Below are 25,822 nucleotides of genomic sequence, written 5' to 3' on the forward strand. Positions count from 1 at the left end.
ATTTTAAATGTCAAATTCCAGTTTGTTCCTGATGATTGACTTGTATATTAACCTCGTTATCCTGCAACCTTGTTGAAATCACTTACAAGCTCCAGTAGTTTTTTTGTTAATTTTTTTTTCTACATAGGCTATAATGTCATCTGTGAATGAAGACAGTTTCTTTCTTCCAAATATATGTATATACCTTTTATTCTCTTTTCTTGTTATATTGCATTAGATAGAACTTCCAGTACAGTGCTGAAGAGGAGTAGGAATGTGTCTAATTTCTCATCATTAAGTATATTATAGTAAGGTTTTTCTAGGTGTTCTTTATCAAGTTGAGGAAGTTTTCTTCTATTCCTAGTTTGCTTAAAAGTTTTATGAATGGTCGAATTTTGTCAAATGCTTTTTCTGCATCTACTGATATCATATGATTTGCTCCAGTTTGTTGATATGATGGATTACATTAATTGATTTTTGAATGTTTAATGAGACTTGGATATGTGGAACAAATCCACTTGGTTGTGATGCATCTTTATATCCATAAACATCATTTTATATGCTGCTGGATTTGATTCGCTAATATTTCATTGAGGATTTTTATGCCTATGCTCATGAAAGTTATTAGTCTGTAGTTTTCTCATAATGTATTTGTCCAGTTTTGGCAGTAGGATAATTTCTGGCCTCATAAAATGAGAAAATGTCCTGTTTTCTATTTTCTAGAAAAGAATGTAGAGAAGAGGCATACTTTCTTTCTTAAATGTTTAGTAGAATTCGCTAGTAAACTCATCTGGACCAAAAGCTCTCTATTTTGGAAAGCTATTACTGATTCAATCTCTTTAATAGCCATGGCCCTGTTTGGATTGTCTATTTCTTCTTGTGTGAGGATATTGTATCTTTCAGAGAATCGGCCCATTTCATTTAAGTTATCAAATTGGCAGGAATAGAATTTTCCATAATATCCTGTATTATCCTTCTAATATCTATGGCACCTATAGCGATGGCCCTTCTATTCACTTCTAGTATTAGTAATTTGTAACTTGTCTCTTCTCAGTGAGGCCAACTACAGGTTTCTCAGTTATATCGATCTACTCAAAGTTTTTCATTTCAAGGATTTTCTCTATCGATACCTTGTTTTCAATTTCATTGATTTCTGCTCTGATTTTTACTATTTATTTTCTTCTGCTTTGGATTTAATTTGCTCTTCTTTTTCTAGTTTCCAAAGGTGGAAGCTTAGTTGATTTTAGGTATTATTGATTTTAGATCTTTTCTAATACACGCTTCGATGCTATAAATTTTCCTCTAAAAATTGCTTTTACTGCATGTGACAAATTTTGGTAAACTGTATTTTCATTTAGTTCAAATATTTAAAATTTTTGAGATTTCTTTGACTCATGATATTTTGAAGTATATATTTAATCTCAGATATTTGGGGGATTTTCTAGCTATTATTGATTTCTAGTTCTATTTCATTGTGGCATGAGAGCATACGCTGTATGATTTCTGTTAAGTTTTTTAAGGTGTATTTTAAGGACCAGAATGTGATCTATTTTGGCAAATGTTCCTTGTAAGATTGAGAAGAATGTGTATTCTACTGTTGTTGGAAGAAGTGTCTATAGATATTAACTGTATCCAATTGATGAACAGGCTAGAGTTCAACTTTGTCCTTGATTTTCCCTTGTTAATGAAAACAGTATTGAAGAAATCCAGCTATGAGTAGATTCATTTATTTTTTCTTGCAGTTCTAAACCTTTTCGCCTCACATCGTTTGATGTCTCATTATTAGACACATATAAAGATTGGTATGGCTCCTTTGAAAATTTAACCCTTTATCATTACATAACAGTCGTCTATCTCTGATAATTTTCCTTGATTTTTTCTTTCTGCTTTCTCTGAAATTAATGTAGCTACTCCAGCTTTCTCTGAAATTAATGTAGCTATTCCAGCTTTTTGATTCGTATTAGCATGACATATCTTTCTTATCTTTTCTGTTATCTTTTGATATTTAAAGTGATTACTGATATGGGTGGATTAATATCTATCTATTAATTATGCTTTTTAAAAATTAACATTTTTGCAGTCGTTTGCTGTGAATTTGCAATATACACTTACAGTTTATCCTAATCTACTTTCAAATAATACTATACCATATCACGTGTAGTGCAGGTCCCATACAGCAATGAAATATTCTTAATTCCTCCCACCTGTCCCTTGTATTATTGTTGTCATTCATTTCACTTATAATGAGCTATAATCATGGAATACATTGTTGTTAATTTTTTTTAAACAAATATATCTCTTAGTTCATAATTTTTTAAATGTTATCTTCATTTATTTTCTTGAATGCTCTTCCATTATTAAAGAGATATGAGTTTTTGACCGACATAATTTTCTATCTTTTGAAGGACTTCTTTTTAACGTTTCCTGCAATGCGGGCCTACTGGCAACAAATTCCTTCTACTTTTGTCTGAGAAAGTATTTAATTTTGAAGGATAATTTTACAGGGTACAGAATGCTTGGTAGGTGGGGATTGTTTTCTGCTCTTGATACTCTAAATATTTCACTCTTCCTTCTTGCTTGCATGGTTTCTGAGATGTCAGATGTAATTCTTATCTTTGCCCCTCTATACATAAGGTATTTCCTTCTGACTTCAAGACTTTTTCTCTTTGATTTTCTACAGTTTGAATATGATAGATGAAGATGTAGTTGTTTAGTCATTCCCCTGCTCGGTGTTCTCTGACCTTCCTGGGTGTGTAGTTTGTTGTCCGAAATTAATTTGGGGGAAATCCTCAGTAATTGTTGCTTTAAGTATTTCTTCTATTGCTTTCTCTTTTTCTCCTTCAGGTAGTCGCCGTTCCACATGTGTTACATCTTTTATAATTGTCCCACAGTTTTTGGATATTCTGTATTATGATTTGTCTTTTTTCGATTTACAGTTTGGGGAAGTTTTTTATTGGTATATAAAGGTCGGGAATTCTTTTCCCCAGCCAAGTTCAGTCTACTACTGAGTCTATCGAAGGCATTCTTCATTTCTGTTAAAATATTCTTTTTTTTTTTTTTTTTTTTAAATCTCTAGCATTTCCTTTATCTTTTGGAGAATTCCTATCCCTCTGCTTACATACCCACTTTCCTTGCATATCCTACACGTTTTTCCATATTAATCAAATTCCCAGTCTTGTAATGCCAATGTTACTGACATATCTGAGTATGGTTCTAATGCTTACTATGCTGCTTCAAACTGTGTTCTTTGCCTTTCTGTATGTCTTGCGATTTTTGTGTTGTGGTTGAAAGCTAAATATACTACATAAAAGAACACTGGTAAATAGGCTTTTAGTGATGTGGTTCCAATGTATATGGGAAGAGAGGCATTCAATAAGCCTACGATTAGGTCTGTCTTTCGCTGAAACTGGCACTGGACTGGAAACTTCACCAGGGCTTCTCAAACCCACCCCTCCCCTCGCCCTCACTGGTAGGTGGGATTGTATTTGGACACTCTCTTCCCCCAAGTCTGTTAGATTCTAATAAACCCCAGGAGGTTACAAACTCTGGTACCACAGTTTCTCTTGGGGGCGTGCCTTGTTAAGAACGGAATGTGCTGGGTGTATTTCAGAATAACTACTTTCCCTCTACCACCTGTCAGAAGGACAATGGAGATTTTTTTTTCTCTAATCTTCACTAAGACAACTTGGGCTCTTGGAGGTAACACTCATAAAAGTGTGGGGACTTCCCTAAGGTTGAGACCCATGGAGGCCTTGATTCTCAGGTTTGTCCACACTGAGTCTCCCACAATTTGTTCATTACCATTTAGATTTTCCTAGGCCTCTACTGGTTACCACAGAAGTTTCTGCTAATGCGTTTCTGCTCTGGCAAGTTGTGATTCTCTGTATCCAACTAGCTCCCGTTTGCAGAGCAGCAGTTTGCCCTGTGACCTCAATTCTCTGATGGACCCAAGAAGGGTTGAATTTCAATTTTTCCAGTTTTTACTTGGGATGATGAAGTGATGACTTTCAAGCTCCTTTTGAACCGGAAACCAGAAGTATTTCTAATTGAAATTTTTGTAGTGACATGTTTTAATTCCTTTTTCATTTACTTTTGTGTGTATGCTGTATCTTCCTTGCGGTTACCATGGGGATTACATAAACATCCTAAAGTAGTAACAGTCTACTTTAAAATGATAATTTCAATTGCATACTAAAGCTCTACTCCCATAGGGGTCGGTTCCTTTATGTTATTGATATCACAAATTACATCTTTATATATTGTGTAGCCGTTAACAGATTTATAATTATTTTTTTTCATTTATCTTTCAAATCTTATAAAAAAACAGAGTTGTAAACCAAAATTACAAGTATTTTTATATGTATCAGTGTACTTACCCTTATCAGAAATCTTAATATTTTTGATAGCTTCAAGTTACTTTCTAGTATCTTGTAGTGCCTGATATTAGAGAGATGGAAAATAATCCAAATTCCTAGTTTACCTGTTATGATTTCCTTAATTTCATCCTCTCAATCATGATTTAAAAACACCTTCCCTAACCCCCACCCCCCCAAAAAAATCTCAAGCATTTCACAAGTATATATACACTTCCCAAAGATGTTAATGGCAATTAGGAGCAAATAAGGTTTCATGTTCAAATTAGCTTGGACTAGGCACAGATGACCCAGTTAAATAGGAGTTTTGTCTTTTTTTAACTGTACTGTTTTGACATGCTGCTGTGCATCACGAGAAGTGGATTTATAAGGCAGGATATTTGGAGGAAGTAAGCCATAAAATCACTCATTATATCCACATTGACTATTATGGTACATAACATATCGTTTTGTTTTTAACAAAATACTTTGCAAAAGTGCACCACCCTGTTGGCACTCACTGAAATGCAGATGACTGCTTAGTGCCAGGAAGGTGGACAGGGTAGTTAGCAATGGATGACTTCAGTGACGTCACAGCAGGTGGAGTAACCCAGATTTTGAGATCAAGTTACATGTATGTTATATGTTGACACATGTAAAATGGAATATAAATGCATGTTATAATAAAATACATTAAAAATCCAATTCTAATAATGCTAAGACAAATAAAGCTCCAGGAAGCATTAGAGACATTGGGTCTTGGTCAAATTCTCAATTGTTATGGAGTTTAGATACACAAATTCCAGAATTTCTACTGAATTATCTTTTATTGCATTTCTCTCTCTCACTATCCAAATCTACTTGTTTTCTGAGTTTGGATAGCATAGAATACTATGTTAACCAAATCGATTGGACTACTGTGCTTCAGAAAGTAACTATCTAGAGTACAGGTCAACAAACTTTTTCTGTACAGGCTTTGCAGACCACTCAGTCTCTTTCAAAGGTGCTCAATTCTGTTGGAGTGTAAAAGCAGCCAACAAAATTATGTGAGTATGCGTGGTTCTATCTCAGCAACTATTTATAAACACTGCACTTTTCATTTTATTTCAACTGCTTAATGCAAAAACCATCCTTGGCTTATAGGCCATACAAAAATAGGCACTGGTCTTGATTAGTGTGCTAACTTTTAATTTAGAATCCAATGGTAAAGTTTTACCAAATGCGTTCAATTTCTGGGTTCAGGTAATGGTTCAGATTGCGATGAGTATCTGTATTCTTTTTAAAGATTGCTAGGATAAATTTTCATTTGCAGAGACTCTTAGTGCTATAAAGACACTAAATTATATTTTTATGATCTAGTTATTTTGACGACAGGATTATGAAGGATCCATAGAAACAGATGGCAAGATACTTCCATATCTTGATGTGGAAGTATGTGACAGATTTTGCCCATAAAATGATGTAGCTTGGTGATCTCTTTAAGTGGAGCTATTTGACTATGTTAAAACTTTTGTTCTGCATCTATTGTTTTGGTCTATTAAGGGTTCTTCAGTTAATTCTGACATAGTACATTTTCCTACAAATATTGCGTACTTTGTATTAGTCCCAGTATTAGCAAATATGTTAGTCTCTCTAAAAATAATCATGTCCATATTTCATATCTACTATTTTTCTGTCTTCTGTTTTTCCCCATCAGAATTAAAAATGTTTGTATCTATACCTATGTATTATTTTGACAAAGAAGTACTTTAATTTTTTTAACTACTTTGCCTTTTATTTTTATTGATCTTTTCTTCCATATTTGGATTGTTTGCTGTTATTCTTCGAGCTTTTGGTCTTGGTCTTGGTGTTTAAATATCAACATGCTTATTGGTATATACATTTTTTTTCTGGCTTTATTGAAATATAATAGACAATTAGTTGCTTGTATTTACACTGTACAATTCAATGAGGTTTTTTTTTTCAATTATAGTCAGCATACAATAATATACTAGTTTCAGCTGTATAGCACAGTGATCAGAGATCCACATAACTCACTAAGCGATCTCCCCACTAATTCTTTTATGTAACCCTCTTCCTCCTCTTCTATTTATTACAGCATTATTAACCATCTTTCCCCTGCTACTCTCTACGTCTCCATGTCTATTATACAACTAGCTATCCATTTGTACCTCTTCATCCCTTTGTCTTTTTTTTTTTTTGCCATCCCCCAACCTTCCTTCCATCTAGTAGCCCTCAAAAAATTCTCTGTATTTATTCCGTCTTTCTCTGACCCATTGACCGAGGGTCAAGGCTGCACGCTGAAGGAGATGCAGCCTCAGAAACCGGTTCTGAGGGACCTGAGCCTAATTTCCCCGTATAAAGCTGACCTCCCTGAGGTGTCTCGGGTTAGCAAACAACTTAAAACTAGTAAATTTTTCAGAAAGAACTTCTAAATTCCTGTATCGCACAGACAAATGCATCAATTACAAAGGGTATGTTTCCTTTTTAACCTTGATAACCAAGTAGCGATCTAATGAGATCTGCAACAAATATTAAGCTTTTGCTTTGATGAGCCAAACAAACATGGAATGAAGGTGCGTTTGCCACCCATGCTTCACCCTCGCCCCGCAAGTTTGGCGTTTCGTGCCGTCATGGTTTTCAGAGCCGCCCTCCAGGGCCTCTTCGCGCTCTCGGGTTGAGTCCCGCACGAGGCAATTCCCGACGCCGCCACCGGGTGGCAGCATCCCCCAGCCGTTGCCGAGCCTCCGGGCGGGGAGCCCTCGGGCGGCCCTGGAACCTCAGCAGCCTTGCACGGATGGGGCCGAGCCAGGGCGCAGCGCACGCGACCCCCAGGGAGCGAAGGCGGAGTCGCCGGAACAGACCACAGCTGAGCGAACACCCCGAATCTCGCGTCTTTCTGCTCGCGTCAGCACGACGGCTCCGGGGGTGCGCACTTAGCAGAAAGGGGCGATGGCCGGAGGTTTCTCTGGGGCACGGAGGAGGGAGCGGGGGACCTGTGGGGACGGTCCTCACTGCCCCCGGGGAGGGCGCTGCACCCCTCGCACCCGGCCGGCTCACTCGGGTCGCTTCTGTCTAGAACGATCTGTCGAGAACGAGTCTGCGCCGCACCCGGGCGCCCGGCGCGGAGGCCACACGTGGTGCCTCATCAGCATCCTTAAGGGGGGACCAGGCAGGACAAGCGATGCCGGGCCGCTCAGACCTGGCCGCCCCGCCGCGGAGGGGCGGGGGCCTACTTGCTGCTTTTAGGGGTGACCAGCTCCTTCACTGCTTTAAGAGGCTCTGTGTGCCATGCGATCGCAAAGTCCGCTCCGACCCCCACAGGCCGGCGTCGCAGCTGCGCGTCCTGTCCCCACGGCACCTGACTGCACCTGCCGGTCCTCAGAGCCGGGAGGTGAGGACGCTTCACCGAGACGTGAGGCCTGCGCTCGGCCCCCACCCCGCGAAGTCAGTCCCTGCACAGCAGCTTATCTGCTGTAGTCACAGATGCTCACAGCCCGTCAGCCTGAGAGCAAATCCCACCCACTGACATGCTAAGGTCAATCAAGGCTCAACTATGACAGGAGAGCACACGCAACTCACACAAGGGACACCCCTAGTGCGCCTGGCTCAGGTAAAGAGGGAGACTGTACCCCACAAGACACCTACTGAATACAGTCACTCTGCCAAGCCTGGGAGGTGAAGCAGATCTACTTAATACATAGAAACAAACACAGGGAGTCAGCCAAGATGAGCAGACAAACTTGTCCCAAGCCAAACAACAGGGCAAAACTCTAAAAGAAAAAAACTGAAGAAAATGGAGACAAGCAACCTACAAGATACAGAGTTCAAAACACTGGGACCTCTTAAAGAAGAAGAAAAATAATAAAAAAATACAAATAAAAAATATCTCAAAGAAAAAAACAACAACTCTCACTGACAAAGGCAAACACATAATGAAAACAGTGGCCCAACTACCCCTAGTACGAAGCTGGTACTAAGGTTAAAAAGCAAAAGGAGGAAGATCGTGTGTAATTACAACAGTAAATTAAGGGATACACACACACACAAAGAAATTAAAATGAAAAACATAAATGTGGAGGAGTTGAGGATCAATGGCAGTGATTTTAGAATGTGTTCGAACTTAAGTGACCATCAGCTTAAAATAGATCGCTATAAACATAGCTTGGCAAATGAAGACGGTGGTAACCACAAACCCACAATCTGCAAAAGGTGTAGAAGATGCAGAGAAAGGAATCCAAATGCAACACTACAGAAAGTCATCAACTTACTAGAGAAGAGAGCAAGAGGATGAGAAAGGAAGAGAGAACTACAAAACTAATCAGAACACGATCAATAAAATGGTAGTAACTACATGCCTATCAATAATTACGTTAAATGTAAATGGATTAAATGCTTCACTCAAAACACAAATGAATAAAGATGTAGTACATATATACGTACATATATATATATATAAAAGAATAAAGAATATTACCTAGCCATAAAAAAGAATGAAATCTTACCATTTGCATGACATGGCTAAACCTAAAGGATATTATGCTAAGTGAAATAATTCACACAGACAAAACAAATACTGTATGATTTCACTTATATGTGAAATCCGAAAACAAACAAACAAAACAAACTCAAAGATACAGAGAGCAAACTGCTGGTTGCCAAATAGGAGGGATTCTGGGGGTTGCATGAAAAAGGTAAAGGTGTGAAATGTACAAATTATCAGTTATAAAACTGTCTCAGGGCTGTAAAGCACAGCTTAAAGAATCTAGTCAATAATAATTTAATAACTATATTTGGTGTCAGGTGGGTGCGAGACTTATCGAGGGATCACTTTGTAAGTTATATAAATGTCTAACCACTATGTTGTACACCTGAAACTAATATAATAGTAAATATAAAATTTTAAAAAATAAATTAGTGAATGTAAACTGTAATTAAAAATTAAAAATAAATATAAAATAAGGCATATAGTAATTATTGAAAAAATCAAAAAGTGAGCAATCCAATGTCAATACAAATTAGTTGTCTCATCAGCTTTAAAATGGTGGTATCTTGGCCTCAAACTTGGGTATCATGTGCCAGAGACTATCAGTGCTATGAAGTCCAAACTTTGACAAATGCCACCATGAACAGGAAAAATGAGAATGATAGAGGATGGAAATGCTTGGGCAGAAGTTTCGAAATTAGAAGAGCTTATAAATAGTGAAAGACTAGCAATCTGGAGCTAATGACGATTTACCGGAAGAACGAGGGGCCAAGCCTCTTGGGTTATGAGGTGATAGAATAACTAGTCCCTTTAAAGTTAACCTATAAGAAAAGCAGTGTTGGAAAACAGTATGGAAGCTCCTCAAAAAATTAAAAATGGATATACCTTTTGACGCAGCAATTGCACTTCTGGGTATTGACCCAAAGAAAACCAAAACAATAATTTGCAAAGATCTATGCACTCCAATATTCATGACAGCACAAGATATGGAAGCAACCTAAATGCCTATCAACAGACGATTGGATAAAGAAATTATAGTTCATATATACAATGGAATATTACTCAGCCATTAAAATAAATGAAATCCTACCATTTGCAATGACATGGATGGACCTAGAGGTTGTTATGCTGAGTGAAATAAGTCAGAGAAAGATAAATACCGTATGATTTCACTTAGATGCAGTATCTAGGAACAAAAGAACAAACTAATCAAAAACAGACTCATGAATATAGTGGACAATTTGGTGACAGACAGGGGGGAGGCGGGTTGAGAGGCTGGGAGAATGGGGTGAAGGGTTAAAGAAGAACAAATTGGTAGCTGATAATTGGGCATGGGGGGCACGGCAGAGGGAATGCAGCCCGCGTTAACATGATGGCTCAGTGGAGGGCCAGGGTGGGAGGAAGCAATTGAGGGGGTCGTTTTATGAACATTATAGATGTCTAACCAACGTACTGTATTCTTGAAACTAATTTAAATAATTTTTTTTTAAAAAAAAAAAGAAAGAAAAGCAGTGTTGGGAGCTAAGTTTCAGTTATATCTTGCGCATAAAAAATTCTGTGAAAAAAGTCAGAATGAAAGACTGTGGTGCATTGAAAAGAAGAAAATAAATGAATAAGAAAAAAAGAAAATCAATAATTTGAGATTCCAAGTTTTCTTTCCCTTCTTTGCCTCAGTTTAGGTCGGGCTTGCTACCTCCTCGTCTGCTCTGCCACAGGCGCCGTTCAGTTATTGCCTTGATCACGACGATTGCTTCCTAACTGGTCTTTCTGCCTCCGGGTTTCTCTTTCTCAATCTCTTTCCCCAAAGAACAAAAGAATGATCTATAGTCAATGTAAACATGACTGTGTCACTCTTACATTTTTTTCCCCCAGTTCTCTACCATTTATTAACAAGGTATAAGAAGACCCCACAATCATTCCCTCCTCCTTGGCCACTGCTATTACTCCTGAAATTCAGGGACTGTCGTCTAATCCTGATGCCTCACACCTACCTGCCTCGCTCACGCTATTCCCTCAGTTATCACGGAGCTGTATCACCTATTGACAATTAACGTGAGGGGGAGATAGAATATTTAATAGCACAGGAAAAACACCCACTTTATTTTTAAAAGTTGTCATATTTTTAAAGAAATGGATTAAGGTATAGTCATTAGATCTGCAAGCAATTGTGACAGTGGATGGATCCTGTAATTCTTAGAAAACCTTGATTCTACTTTCTCCAGCTTTTACCATCACCTACCTAACTTAAAGATGGTCACCTTTTCTTAAAGTCAGTTTACATAAGTATAAGTTAGGAATAATAGTTTTAATACACGCACTACAGAGTACTTCAGAGAACTGAATAAAGTACAACATATTAATGAGTTGATAAAGTGAAAGTTAAGGAAAAATAGCAGCGTCTGACAGAGGCCTGTGCAAATAATAGTTTTTATTCCTTGGTGTCCCCTAGTTCCATTTTACACTTACATATTACTCTAAAATCCAATATTCCAAAATAGTCTTATGAAGGAGATAAAGCATGTTTCTTCATCTTGTGTTTAGGTCATTTCTCAAAATAAGGATTCATAATCCTACTGCCATATTTAGGGTTTTCTTAACAGGTCAGGAAAGAAGTCTCACACAGGCTTCCTCAGGGAGAATTACGCTGCTCTTCAGAGTAGTAGCCAGCCCGACACACGTGACCGAGGACAGCCCAAACAAAACTCCATGGCCGTACCATGCCTACAGTTAGAAGTGGTCAGGAATGGCCTTAGTGATGTTACCGAGCACTCCTGAGAGAGCGTGGTTCACAAAGCTAGCCTCCTTGAGGACATGGGCATTCGCACACAGACCGGAGCAGTGCAGAGTCAGTTGTCATACAGGATGCTATGACAGAAATGTCCTGAGTTTTTTGGGTAACTTTGGTGACTTGGCAAGAGTACAGCAGAAATTTTCCACCCATAGGATTCTAAAATTCAACCGGCTTATTATTAAGAGTCAAAATAATATTAGTGCTGATGGATGAATTTGTATATTTATAGTCACTATGTGAAAAACATCATTATATAAAACTTAAGCAGAGCTGGTAGTAGAAAAAAAAGAATGTAGGGTTTGTTTACATCAAAGGAATTTTAAAAATAATTTGAAGAGAAAGAATGAGATGTTGTCGCTTTTACTGTTCAGATCAGTTTGTATCAAAGTCTCTGAAAACTGCATTTGTAAACCATAGGATAACTTAGCAATCTTGAATCACCTTAATGGTCCCCTTTTCTCTGAGCAGAAACAACTGCCATCTTAGGTTAGACTTCTCAGTGTTCTTTCTCATGCTCTTTTGAAATCCTATATAGGTTATAATGCTTTCAAAATATAAAAAGTAGGACAATGGTTACCTAAATCATGGAAAATAAATGTTTATGCATATTATTTTCATCAAAACTGTTTCTTGCTAGACATCATTTAGCAAAATAATAATCATCTATCACTTTCTTTTCATACATTTTTGCTCTAATGCTGACCTCCCCACACCCAGAAACACACACACAAAATTTACACTAATTACATGACTCAAAATCCAAAACCAGGTATTTCTTTTTTAATGATGTAATTTATCATTAAAATCATTTTATAGAAGTGATTATACTGGTAATAAATTCATTGTTTATTTAAGAAGAACATTTCTTAATAACTATGGAAATCAAAAAACCCATTCCCCAATTTCTAATTTCTAATGCAAAAATATCTCTTAATATGGGCTGTCATGGGTAAATCATATAAATTTAAAGATTTTATTTCAATGGCCTATAATTTCTAATGTCACACATAAAAAAAAAAAAAAAGACATTATTTACTTCCCCAGCATTGTGGGCCTTCACTATCACAAGGTAAAAATTAAAGTGTTGGCTGTTAGGGTGCCATTTATACATAGCCAGAATACAGAAGGCTAAATGTGGCACTATTACAAAGCTAAAAGGGAAAAGGCAATATGGAATCTAATGAACTTTTGATTGCCAGTTTGTAATATTTTTGCTTTCCATTTTCCTTCTGAAGTACGTGCTACTTTCTCAAATGGATACATGCATAGCTACAAGCAAGAATAGTAATGTAATATCAATAATTAGTTGACACAGTTCTCTGACTAGAACTGAATTTTGGTTTCTGGCTAATGTATGCTAATATGGTTTAAATTGCACAGAACTAAAACAAGGTTGATTTTATGCCATTAGAAAAACTAATGGTTTTAAATTCATAGAATGAATTATTCCCATGCTATAAAAATCCTGCACCTAAGGTGTTTACATGCTGTATACATTTCGTTTTAAAAGCAGCTATGTAAACAAGACTTTAAGATGATAATTTTAAGACATTTGTTATAATCTCTAAAATACCATCACTCACATTTTGCTGATTTAGTATTCCACATAAGAAACCGGAGATTTAACTCTATGTGAAAAAGGATTTGTCTTATTTTATTCTATTCCTGGCTGATCTTTTTGAGCTTAAAATATCAATCTTAAAAAGTCAATGTCTATTAAAAATACTTTAAAAGTTGTGCAGTTTATCTTTAAGCAGCATTTCTTTGAATTGTCTTAGTAAAACAAAATGAAACAACTCCCCCACCTCCAAAACCATTTTATTTCAGAGGCCTCCAGAATAAATTCCAGAACCTTCCTTGTCAGCTGATAGGAGAGTCTTTCTTACCCTAAATCAAAAGCAAAGGAAGACCAGTCTTGAAAATTGCCTGAGCAGACAAAACCAGTTTATTCATACAAATAAAGTTTAATTTAGTTTCTTTAACCAGACCAAACTGGGTCATTTCTAACTGATGCCGCCAGAAATCATAAGCTAAACTTAAACTGTTCCCCGAAGTTGGAATGAGGAGAGCGCCGAAAATGCCAAAATTGCGCCCAGTCCCTGTGAGGAACACTCGGTCACTGCCCCCTCGCTGCACGAGCTGCTTCTGCTTCGCAGCAACCGGGCCCTGAGCTCGGGTCCGGGTTGGGCCGTGAGGACCCCTTCCCGGGTGTGGACAATAAATGTCATTATGCACCGCCTCAGGGATTCGCTGGTTTTGCATCACGTGTTTCTGAGCGTTTGGCACTTAAGCATCATCCACGAGCCCTTTGTGCTGCCGCCTGGACACGTGTCCGGTGACAACCTCTGCCCGCGCTGAGAACAGCCGGCCACCGGCCTCTCACACGGTATTTCACGTGCTCAAATGTCATCGCTCGAGTTCTCCTGAGTCAATAGAAGGACCTATTTGTAAAGTCTCCTGGTAGGGTTTCTTAGGCTGCCCAATGTTATTAAAGTAATTTTTTTTACCTATATGTACAACATAAAATATACCTAATTCACAACTTGTATGAAAGGCTGTATCTTACCACTGTTTAGGATGCTCCTTAGATGGACCCACGAATGTCACCCTAAAAGTAACGGCTTCCGACTTCTCCGTGTGGTTCCGTGTGGACGCTTGTCCCCTCTGCAGCCATTTCCAGCTTCGCCTTTTAATCCCGACCACGTGTTTCCGTGGGATTCCCTCCTTTCCTGTCCCCACCCTTGCGCGGCAGCCGCACGGACTCCATCATTAGCTAGGGGGGCCCTCAAGGCTGCGTATCAATCACATTTCACTCTCCACAGCCCCGCCCTATCGCCATCACATTAATTAGTTAACAAAAAGGAGGCTACATGATTAACTCAGGGCAGCGACACACGGGTAGATTAGCCTGAGGCGTTTGTATAGGTGCTTTTTCTCTCTCTCATACTAAGACCAGGGCAGATGCTCTGTTTCCTAAATGGTTTGTTCTGAGCAGGTGTGGTAGGGGCCTGCACTGTCGCTTCTGTGAGAGGAGCCACCAGGGAAAGCAGCTCGTCACAGGGAGGGCAGAGCCCAGAGCAAAGGATCGTGACCTCCTGTTAGAGCTGCACTTGAAGTCGAGGCTCCCTGGGCTGTTTTCTTACATTAAAGTATACATATATCTTTATTTCATGCATTATACATACATATTTTTTGTTGTTGTTTTAGATTAATGACACTTGACTTCTGTCACTTGAATAAAGATTGCTATTCACAAAACATTCTAAACTTTTTTAGTTCATATAATTGTTTGATGGGTAAATAAGACCCATCTAATAAATGTTTGGGAAAGTAAATATTAAAACCACATGTATTCTCAAGATGAACTTCTCTAAATGCTAACAGTATTCATTATGCCTGGGGAATACTTTCTTCCCTTCTAACTACAAAATTCTAAAAATAATAAAGGACTGAAGTCTTCAAAGGAACAAACTTTAATCCTTGAAACATGTCAATGTCAAATTAATGGATGTGCTAAAGGCCTTTCTGTAATTAGATGCAAATAAGGAAGCAATTAAGTCATTATTCATTTGTACTACTGAGCATGTATGTTATTCAGGCTTATTTCCCAAGTAAAGAAAGTAAGTGACTGGTCTGTGAGCAAAGGGTGACCTCAGGGGGAGAGTCCTAAGCACCAGTCACCCTGCAGTGTGGGACATAACTGAAAATTATGTAAGGAAATAATTTTAAGGGCACAAGTCTTTTCTTGCACAAGAGATATCACATTTTGGAAATTTAAAAGGGGTAGACAATAAAGTTAAAATAGCTAATATTAATTAGGATCCCTATCTCTGTGATGAATAGTGAGAGAATCATTTCAAGAAGCCATAACAACTTGGTGAATTAACAAAACATAGGCTTACAGTTCCATTGTCACCAAACACCTCCCTGGGCCCCGAGTTCCCACAGGAGCAAAGGTCCACAATCATCGCACAGTTCTGCGCTGTGAGTCTAACTTCAATGCAATAATTTTTTTTATTCCATTATACACAATTTAATGAATTGTTGATTTAGATAGTAAATGAAAATTCAGTCTCATTTGAATTTGTCAATAGAGTTTTCTTTGCTTTAGAAAAATGTTCAAGATAGAAGAGGAAATCGTCTATAGTTTTGTTATAATGCCACTAACAATGCAAATTTATGACAAAATTTCTATTTTGACGTGTGTAAAGAGGAGCACCCCGACCTCCAGAGCCTGCCCTTGACTTAGTCATCTTCAGCATCCCCAGCACAGATGGCAAGCAGAGCTTTCTCATAGGCAAAATTCTGAAAAAACAAACAAACAAACAAACAAACATTTGTTTGAAATAAAATGTCATAGTATTTCTAAAAAGAACCATAATTCCTCTGAACTACAGTACGAAAGATTTATGGGCCATTAGCTGTTCCCAAATTATTTACTTTTTCATCTAAAGATTTAATATGTCCCAAGAACTATTTCTAGTGGATGCTATTAAAAAATAATACCGTGGTTATAGTCAATAGAATGTGGTTTATATAAAATTGATCGAACTCTAATGTGTGTTTATAAGAAGAATAAATTACGGTTGAATTAAATCTTCTTCATAACTCCAGAAAGAGGTGTCCTAATAGTATCGCTATAAATCAGCGTAGTGACTGAAGGGCAAATTGGCAATATGACTTAAAAAGATATATATTTATGTTCATTAGTGTAGTAATTTTACTTTAATAAATATACACTAAGGAAATGGTTATCAATTATTAATAAGCCCAAAGATTTATTCTAAAAAATATACATCATAATGTTATATATAATACTGAAAAGTTAAAAAGCAACATATAATAATGCAGGGTAGTTCATGTGCTTTCCAACTTATATAATAAAAAATTCCATTATGTAGTAAAGCATATTAATGCATACATATATTTTTTTTTTTTAAAAAACAAAGCACCTACAACATATTGTATTACTGGTTATCTGTTGCAGAGAATTAGGGTAATTTTTATCTTCTTTTCATGGTCTTCCATAGTTTCTAAGTTTTTTAAAACAATGATAGTAATAAATAAATGGAATTCTAAAAACTTTGTTAAAACTCAACTCACATATTAATGTTCTCTTATACAAAGCCATGTAATTATAATTTATTGCTTTAAATCCACATAGTAAAGTTGCATTGCTATGTAAATGTTAGTAGACTTTGAGGAGGCTGTGATTATTTGCAGTAAATACATTAGAATTAGTGTATTCATGCAGTTAGAGTAACGACATGCATTGCTCAGTGAGAAATGTTTATCATCACCAAAAGTTTAGGGTTCTGAAGGTGGAAGAAAGGAGAGTTTCATCAAAGACACAAGAATAAAATTTCTCTTCACTGGTCCATCAACTCTCTCTCTCAGAAGGTACTTCAGCTACTCATGGGCTTACAAGGTGTTGCAGATTTTGTGGCCTCTTGATCTTTGGGTTGTCAAGTTGCCTCTGGACCACCCTTTCAGTGAACTAAAAAGCTATATATGCAATTAAAAATTTCATTGGAAAACAATGTGAGCAAGGTAACAGCATAGGTATGAGCAAAATAGAAGTTAAGTTGTATTTTCAGGGCCCCATGCCTGGTTAAATATTCTGCTGGTGCCATCTTGAAATTATAATTGTCTAGTAAAAGGGATCAAATATTTCATAGGCGGTTCTATATATTCTGATAACACTTTGCTAGGTTTTATCGAAACCCAGGGTAAAGTTTAGACATGTCAGAATAATGAAACAGGCTTATTTATTTCTGAATCACTGTTCTTTGCCCTCCAAGGGCTAAAGGGACAGGAATATATAGAATTTCACGTAACTATCACAATGTTAAGTTCCTCTAAATTACAATTTATGGAATTTGACCGTCTGCCCTGCCATCCATGAAGACATGAGAGACAGCCACACTGATCTAAGATGGCTCTTCACAACATGTATTTTTTTTCAACGCTGATTCTACTTTAGAACCTAGCTCATAAAGCACAATTACACAAGTAGGGGATGAATGTTTGACTTGACTGTGTCAATGATTTTTGCTTACAACACGTGAAAGAGGAGTAAGTTCTGTCGCCGACGTGAGGGTGTTTCCTCAGCACTGTTGATGCTCTCAAGATTGTCTGAAGTAGATCATCCCCATCAGAGCATTTAATATTTAGATTCTGACATGAAGTTATTTCTTATTTCCGTTTCAAAAAGGAAAAACTATGGGTCAAAATAAACCACGTGTGGGAGCTTTACTTTGATATCACGAAATAGGGATTTTCCGTATCTCTCTTTGTATCGTTTCCTTATGGTCATCAGGTCAATTTCACTCTGGCTATTAGGATCCTGATTAAGGTTTTGTTATGGAAACCAAAGTCCTAAAAGGTACAGAAAGTGAGAGGAGGGGTTGAGAAAACAGTACCTTCCAGTCGACCTGTTTAAGAGACTCATCACCTTTTCTACATAGCAATTGGCTCTAGTCCTGTATCCCTCAAACATCATCGGCCTCAGCATCGGGGGAGAGCCGGTCAGATTCTCAGAGTCACCTGTCTTCCTTTCTCTCGCTGTGTGGTACAATGAAGCGTTCTGCCTATTTTACTTCTTAAGTTCTCTGTAATCTCTGTTTCCGGAGTCGCTTTCTTGATGCCGGCCCTTACCGTTTCACTTTGATTCTACGATGAGTTGCTCCCTTTCCATAAAAATTCTTAGTGGCGAGGGTTAGGGAAGCGAAGTAGGAGGAATTCTGAACTCCGTTAGATGAATAGTGATATGTTTTAGACAATTACATTTTTGCCTTATCGTCTGTTTATTATCAAAAATTGTAAAATAAAAATTCCAGGTCCTTGAAATATTTGCTGATTTAAACTCAAATACTGAGAACTACGAAAACTGCTTTACGAATAAATTGCAAATTGTCTTTTCAAATGGAGTAATGGTGCCATCTAGTGGCCAGAGAGCATAAACTATTTGATGTCTGTTTTAGGTGCAGACCCACTAACAAGCTTTTCATTATTTGAGGTGATTAAAATGAACGATCTACCCAAGTTTCCATGTTTAAGTTGCATATCATTCGCTAAGAGTCCACTGGAGAAAAAACATAGAGGTTTTCTTTGATTAGAAGTGATTAAACAGCTTTGACCGAGATTTTACATTTAACGGCCTCATACATCAAAAGTTTGAATACTGGAATATACAATCCTCCTCCTTATCTGCAAACCAGTTGTGAGTACACACACCTTCCTTTTTGCTTTGCAACACACACAGCAAGGATACAGCGTTTACTTATTACTAGAATAACTAGATCCTTTGAAGCGTGATGAATCACAGTAATCGTTGTGACCTTTTTCCTGCGGCCGCCCACGAGGGGCCCTTTATTCCGCATGGGAGGAGGAAACGGCTGAAGTCAGCCAATAGCGCTGCCCAACGCACTGTTTTACATAATTTTCTAATCAAATCAACTTTTCCTGCTCGGATATAGAATAAAAGAGAAACGGAGGACAACGAGCATTGATCTTTCTCCTGTGTACTGAGGATGCATAGATTCTTGTACATAAATAAAAAATACTCTTTACACAGAGATATAACAGAAATATTCTTCATGGTTGCATACTACTCCAGCATGCTGGCTACTTTGACAACATTTGTCTGTAAACAATTTTAAGGATAAAACACTGACAATTAAAATTTCTGTACTAGGGGATTGTTTTTAATATTTTTCAGTGCGTTTTCAAGACTATGACATACTTATTGATTTGTATCAGATCTCTTCTTTTTCTAAATATATTTCGTGTATGTTATGAATAAGTCGTGAATTGTGTCAGTCATTTAAGTGTTAGTTTCTTTAAGAATGAATGTAGCAAAGTATGTAAGATAGGCAATCACACTAAACTATGAAAAAACATTCCAATATGATTACAAATTTAGCTTGGAGTTTACTGTTGTCAATCTTTTTTAAAGTATTATTTAAAAAATAACACTTTATATTTAAAAATGAACAGCAACATTATTTTGTGTTTTAGATCTTCAGGAACATCAAAATTTCCTACCAAGAGTTTGTAATGTTTTGACATTTTCTGCTTGATGCCGTATGTTCCGCACTCGCATAGGTATGAGGCGAGAGTATTTGGCAAGATACAAAAGAATTTGGATTTACTGGTTCCTTCAGTTGCTAAGAAACACTCAAGCACACGGGGGAGATAGGCCTCAAGGAATCGAACTTCTTAGGTACCTGGATTTGATACAGAAAGCAGAGCATTATTTTTATGTGATGGGTCTCATTTTGGTGTATAATATTTGAGTGTATTTCTTCTTAAATGAATGTATTTGCATATGAGTGCAACAATGAATATCAATATTTAGATAATGGAAGTAAAGCTAGCTCTTTGAGAGGGTAGACATGATTTCTGGAGAAATGTTTAATATATATGAGCCATACTTACATGGATTGCACAATACAGTCTATGAGCAAAATAGGTTGGCTCGTCTCAAACACAGAGAACTGGAAAAAATCATAGAGAAAAGAAGAATGTTTGAGAGTGACAATGTGTATTTTCTTTAAAATTTGAGAAACAATGCAAATGCTTTTTTTTTTTTCTGTTACAATCCTGGAAAAGTGATACTTTGTGAGTTCTATGTAAGATTCCCTCATTGTATTAAATTTCAGCATTTAGAATAGTGGCAAAACCATAACATACATAACAATTATTATAATGATTCATTCAGATTTTTATTTATCTCTACCTTTTGTTACTCCTTAGTTCCTTCATACAGCCTAATGAAGAAAAATGCGTCCTCTTTATCTAAAAATTTAAAAAGAGCTTCAAAAGACCCAGATTATCACCACTATTATAGATTTTTATTATTGTAGGATTCAGTGTGATACGGTCTCATGAAAATGGTTCATCTTACGAAACACTAGTTTTAGTTTTTCGTAGACTCGTGAGTAAATCTGAGGTCTCCTAAGAGGAATTGTATGAACCATAACAGGTCTGTCCCAGTGTTATAAGCCATCTACCAAAACCATCACAGCATTAGAACAGCCTAGAGCCTAGTCCTGGAGGAAAGTCAGTTGGTGATTACAGACATTCAACAGTGTTTATGTAAATAAGTAAGTAAATGAATGAATGAATGAGTAATGTACGCGAAGCTATACTTCTAGGCAAAAATAAATCATCATAACAATGTTTTCTCTATAGTTTAAATGATTATTTTAGATTGTGAGACCGTGCCTTCATCTTTTGCTTTATAGCTGTGAACCCCGTGAGCACTCCTGAGTTGCTGCTAGAATGTACGTGTTTTAAGGACAGGGACTAGTGTTGTCGCCTTTGTTATTGTGGTTTTACTGTCCCGTCTGCAGTGCCTAAATCAACAACCAGAATAGTAAATACTCAGTGTTTACTGGATGAATAAACAAATCGGTTCAATTGTTTTCCAGGATTTCTGATGTCCACTACCTCCTCTCTCGTGCCCGCTGCTTTGTTTGTGGCAGGGGTCTGTACAGGAAAGAGGACAGTCTTGAGATTCGGATGACATGGGTTGCTAGTCATAACTTTGTTGCTAATTAGCTGATAGACTTTGGAGTAGTCACTTACCCTTCATGGCTTTGTTTTGATGTGATATATATATAAGTATTAAAGCATTTTGAGAATTTGCCAAAATATATGCACTTCATTCTCAGAATAAATATACAGATATTCATATTTTGTATACTTTTTTTTTTTAGAGATTTCATAGAACCCACTAAATCCTTTTTATGAAATCCTACCTTAAATCTCCTTTACAAAATACACTGTAAAAATTCTGCTATTTCTCGGCTCCCACTCCCATGTAGGTTTGTGTCATTCTAGGAATGGAAAAGTCATGATATTCATTTATTCAGCAAATATCTAAGTGATTATTTGGCATGTGCCTAGAATGGGGATATTTCACAATGACCCTTCATTTGCGCTCCCTGTGATGTGAGCTGTCAAGTCAGAGGGCAGCGCGAGGTAAAACATGGGTAGTTCAGCAGCAGTTTTTATGAATAGGTCCCACTGTTTTCCCTTTCATAGAGGGATACCTTTCTTACTTAGGAAGATACAGAAGGCATGCCTCTCCCCAATAGCCTGCAGAAATCACTACTAAAGTAACAACTTACATCTTTTTTTTTTTCATAGTAAGACTTATTCCTAAAGGCAAATTTAGTAGAGAAGGTGACTAAAAAGAAAAAAAAGAAATAAAACCCAAAAACAAAACAAAGAAAGAAAGAAACAAACAAAACCCTCTTATTCTTGTGGAGAAAAGGATCTATGTCGCTAGCATTTTTCTGCTCTTTAACAAGGGAATGGAAGTCAGCATATATAAAATGAATTTAAAGGTGTGAGATCCCAATTACCCAAGAGAGAGCATCTGAGAACTCAATGTTTTCTGGTATGCAAGTTGAACCAGCTTTCGGGGAAGGGTGTTAGTTCTCTGGAGTTATCAGGTTGCCGGGTTAGTACGTTGAATCAGTAGCTGATGCACTTTTCTTCTATTGAGATAAGATCCAATCTAAGTAATTAAACTCAGGGGAAAGCGACTCAATCCAGAGCTTACCCATGTGTCTTTAGAGCCAGTTAGCATCCGTAATGCACCAAAAGGTCAGGTGTACACCAAATAAACCATTACTTAACTATTGCAACTAGCAGCTCTTGGAAGTATCCATCATAACATTCATTAATGGCATCTACTATGTCTTGCCCAGAAACATTTTTAAATTCCTGAAAAACTTTAACAAATTGATGTAATTCAATGGAAATTTTATAAATATTATAAATCTAAAATACAAATATTGATTAGATTGTTGTACATGGTGAAGGTAAATAAAGCATAGGGGTGGGGTTGGGTTGAAGTGGATTATCTTTAAATTTTTTTCATAGACTTTTGTGTATTTTACATATGTCGAAAAAAAAATTTAAATAAGAGGAACAGAAAGGTGCAGCAGCCGGAGACAGTCACAGTACAGATTAATATGAGTGCGCCTCTAAGACCAACAAGGCAGTTTCCCATCAATCACGATGTCGGTAATAATGATCTCGCCCCATTATGGACTGATCAAGCTATGTTCACTGTATTCTTTTCAAGGCAACATATAAAATGCCTAATAGGAAATAGCTGATATAGTTGAGTAATTCTCCATCCAAAACAGAGATGGTTTTAAAAGGTTCAGTATTTAAAGGTTACATAATTCAGTTATTAGAAAATATAAAATCATAGGGAAACTTTATTCCTTAGTAATGTCGTTAGATGAGGTGCGTCTGTACAAACATAATTCCAAATTAGTACCTTTGAGATAATGAGCTTTCCTCTACATAACATTCCCCCCAGCCCTATAAGTGTTTGCTTTTTATTATATAATTTGTTAATTATCCCAAAAGAAACCTGATTAATAATTACGCAGCCACAGCTGTTGATAACTCTTGTTGCCTAGGATCATTTGTGTTCCATCTTTTGCTGACTGGCTTCCCACAAGACTTGAAACGTCATACACATGGGCATTAGCACCATAACAGCTCCAGACCAGTTTAACGAAGGTTCTTTAACTCATTTTGAGAGCTGGGTCTAGTTACCAGCTCTCTGAGCAGCCATAGCAGCGTCTGTATAGCCTTCCTCTCTGGCTCCCTGTAAAATAAACACAGGTTTCCCTTTGTAACTGGTCTTAATTCACAACCAGTATAGAATTACTGGGGCAAAAATCTGTGAGCTATCAAACACATTGGTAATTCCTAAGAGAGTTCAAACATGACTTAGAGTTGGATAGTCCATTTATCGAATGCTTTATAAAATATATTTTTTTAATGTGGGTTCTTTTCGTATGTATGTATGTATGTATGTATGTATGTATGTATTTATTAGCAGTGGTAATATTTCAAAAATGTTGAAATTTTTTCCACTGTGCAGTATCTTTTCCCCTATCAAAAAAGGCTTCCACTGCCTGGCCATGGGTGGTAGAGATGGGATTTAACATTGTTAGAGTAAAAGTCCAGAGAGAAAAGAAATGAATTAATATTCAGTCTCTGAATTATCAAATAGGGTATTAGCAACAATAAAATAATCATAAAATCCAAATTTTGTGGAGTGATCATGTTTTATCAATTTGTTTTACCCCTATCTATTTATTATATAAAGATTAGATGTGGCCAAATTGACCTAAGTAATGTCCATTTCAAACAGGATGGAAGGTGGGAAGAAGGGCTAGCCAAGGCAAGACCCTCTGGTCCCTAAGGATTATAAAGACAAGAGGGGAGAAAGAAGTAGGAGAGAGATGTGATCAGACAGTTAACCTTTTCTTTGGGTCAATATCTAGAGCATAGGAGATATATATTATAGATAGATAGATAGATAGATAGATAGATAGATAGATAGATAGATACATACATACATACATACATACATACATACATACATACATATATACATACATAGATACATATAGACATAGACATAGATATAGGTAGATTTAGATGATATAGATATAGATCCACTATGGAGATAAATAATCCACATTTAAATCATCTGAAGTTGGAGAGAGAAGAGGAAATTGATATGTCTATCAGACATATTTATTTTGCTTCATTTCATTTCCTTAAAATGTCAGGCAACTAAGAATGGCCACATGCAATTCTTGTTTTTAAAATTTGTGTATTTATGTGTATAGATATAGATATAGATATGTGTATGTGTGTGTGTGCATTATATATATGAGCAAGGAATAGAAGACAATGTTTAGAGTGAACATAATTTTATTGAGTGGTAGGATTATGGTGGTGTTTGATTTTCAAATTATGGAAGTGTGGAGGTATATAGTTTTGCTCCTTAAGGATAAAAAAATAAACGGGCTTCCAGATATTAAGTTAATTACCCAAACTTTGATTGTTAGAAAAAGATGATTACTTGATTTCATTGCTATTTTTATCTCTGAGATTTCGTTACTGTACTCTTAGCCAAAAGAACTCATTATTTTCAGATAATCTCCTATAGTCATTCTCTTACGGTTTTAATTTACACAAAGCAACAAATTACTGAAAGCAGTTAACATGCTATACCTTCTATGGACACGTGCCATTTAGTTAATAACATAAACTTATAGTAATTCTTAGTCTTCACCTTATTTGACTTATCAGTAGGAATCAAAGCAATCACTCTCTCCTCACTATACCTTCATCACTGGGTCCTGCATATTTCTTTCTTCCTACTTCATTGGTTAGTCCTTCTCAGTCTTGTGCATTGGGTCCCCTTTTACTCTTCTCTTTATACTGGAAAGCTATAGTACTCAATTTTTGATTCTGTTCCTGTCTGTATCTACAATCCTTCCCTTGTAATCTTAGCTATGCATGTGGCTTTAAATCATTCATGTTTTCTTAGTGATTCCCAATCAAACTACAGTGCTAGTTATATATGTACCCTTGCAAAGTTTGTGAGAAATATTTAAGAATTTTCTGCAGTTCTGTGTATCTGAAAATTTTTTTGAAAGATAAGATTTTGGACTTGAAATGGTGCCCATCTGTTTCCTTCTTCATGCAGTTAATTGCGAAGTGCGCTTAAAGCAGACTGGTAAATTAAAAGAATGTGAATAAGTAAGTTTGTGATTTGGCTTTTCAATCAAGACAGAATGATCCTGATTTTGTCATTAAAAAAAAGCTTAGGATAGTTTCAAAGTGTGTGTAATTGATGTACATGTCTGAGAAATGGCAAAAAATGAGTACGGAATTGGCAAAATAAAAATGTGAAAGGAAGAGATTAAGATAATTAAAATCTGGCTGAAAACATTTGGAGCAGGTAAGTTGACTACAGGTGACCCCTGAAAGCCATTGTCTTAGGAGAATCCCGATAGCCAAGTCGAGGAGTAAGCAACCAGCTGAGTAGTTTCCATTCTCTCTCTCTGTGAAAACGTTTATCAACTCCAGTGTGATTTGCACATATTGATTGATTAATCTCTAAGTGACTAATTTTTCACTATTTGACAGATAATTAGATCTCTTGTAAATCTAGTTTAATCAAAGCATACAGGAAATGTTGTGAGCCAGAGTAATGATTGGTATTAGTTTTTGAGAAGAATGTGTTCTGGCTGAGTTGTTTCCTTATTAGAAATAGCCCTGTAGGAAAATATAGATTAAGTGAAAGATCTTCTCTACCAGAAAATATGACGGTAATTTTCCACACTTATCATTTTGTGAATACCTGCAGTCCCCAGTGCT

General features: G+C 36.7%; 1 pseudogene; it reads right to left on the reverse strand.

Annotated features, from left to right (window-relative positions):
- LOC118612395 overlaps positions 1-7,057 on the reverse strand; it is a 33,648-nt pseudogene extending 26,591 nt beyond the window's left edge.
- Between the last annotated feature and the right edge of the window lie 18,765 nt (positions 7,058-25,822).

Source organism: Rousettus aegyptiacus, unplaced genomic scaffold, assembly GCF_014176215.1.
Source record: "Rousettus aegyptiacus isolate mRouAeg1 unplaced genomic scaffold, mRouAeg1.p scaffold_m13_p_16, whole genome shotgun sequence".
Lineage (NCBI taxonomy): Eukaryota > Metazoa > Chordata > Mammalia > Chiroptera > Pteropodidae > Rousettus > Rousettus aegyptiacus.